Below are 1,747 nucleotides of genomic sequence, written 5' to 3' on the forward strand. Positions count from 1 at the left end.
TATAAATTAACGTGAATATTTCTTATGATATTCTGTTGTGCAAAGAACTCAAGAACATCTCAGAAATATAAGTTTTTTTTTTTTATATCAATATTAACAAAAGTTGAGTAAACAGTTTGAATTTACATTCTTTCGTAGGATAAGGAAAACGCTATTTTCCTTCAGGTGTACATAAATTAGCATGAACGTAACCCACTTGTTAACTTGAATTTAAATGCCAGTTTTTTTTCTCTCTCTCTTTTTTTTTGAGAATCATATAGGTATACAATGAAGGGCCACTAAATATTCTCAAATCTCTGTACAGATTCTAAGTATATATTTGTAGACTGTCAAAAAGTTTCTATTCATACAAACATCCTTTTTATAAACTCATGTTCGTCCAAATCAAAACGTCGAGTGTCTATATGTGCATCTTTCTTTTTTTTTTAAGGCAATTTTGGCGTCTAATTAAAAACGTCTAAAGAACGTCTTTATATGCGTCTTTCATTCTGGATTTTAGACATTTGTTGACATTATTCATCTAAAAAGAAAAAAAAATTATATACTTATTTTCGTCTAATTCAAAACGCCTAAAGAACGTCTATATATGCCTCTTTCCTTTCTTAATTTAGACATCTTTTTGCGTCTAATTCAAAACTTCTAAAGAGTGTCTATATATGCCTATTCTCAATTGGATTTTAGACACTGGCTGACATTATTTGTCTAGAAAAATCATCCTTTTTATACACTTATTTTCATCTAATTCAAAACGTTTAAAGAACGTCTAGGTAAGGGTCTTTCCTTTTGGATTTTAGACACTTTCTGACATTATTTATTTGGAAAACATTCCCGTAGTGTTCGTTTTAAAGCATTTTCTTTATAGATCTCGATTTGAAAGCCCCTACCAATGAACTCTAAGGAAACAAAACCGATCATATCAGGCCATCGATGGATAAAAAATAATCGATTTTAATTTATTTTTGTACCTAACCTATTCCTTCCCTCTAAAAAAATAAAAATAAAAAAATATAATAAAAATGGATTTCATCTATCAGCAACATATCATAATTAGCCAGCTTTTTTTTACCCAGATCGGGGATAAGTACTCGCTTCTCGCAAAAAAAAAAAAAAAAAAAAAAAAAAAACATACTGACCATAAAGGGCCATCCTTGGGGCCATACCTGTTTTTTTTTTTTTTTTTTTTTTTTTTTTTAATGAAGGACCACTCCAGCCCCGCCACCAGAGGGCAGGCCAGGTTGATATGCACTTAATTGTAGCCATATTGTTCTGCCGGACAAAAACTGGGATCTGGTCGTTAATAGTAGAGGCTTCTCATGTTTATATACTCTTGGATAGCTGCTTCTGCCTCTAGCCGGCCGACGTTAGATTTCTAGGAGGATCCATTATATACGCGTCCTATTCACGTACGGGTTCCGTTTGATTCTATCCATCAAATGGTTAAATACAATGGGAATTTCTATTGCTTTCTATCTCTCTGTCTCGAATGTCTCTCCTGTTTTATATGTGTTATTTCAAACGAAAAAAGAGAGAGAAGGGTGTTAATTTAACTCTCTCTCTCTCTCTCTCTCTCTCTCTCTCTCTCTCTCTCTCTCTCTCTCTCTCTCTCAGACATCTTCAATAAGTCTTTATTGTAGACTTTAAACTCTTTCTCTCTCTCTCTCTCTCTCTCTCTCTCTCTCTCTCTCTCTCTCTCTCTCTCTCTCTCTCAGACATCTTGAATAAATCTTTATTGCAGACATTATTTCCT

This window comes from Palaemon carinicauda, chromosome 19 (assembly GCF_036898095.1).
Source record: "Palaemon carinicauda isolate YSFRI2023 chromosome 19, ASM3689809v2, whole genome shotgun sequence".
Lineage (NCBI taxonomy): Eukaryota > Metazoa > Arthropoda > Malacostraca > Decapoda > Palaemonidae > Palaemon > Palaemon carinicauda.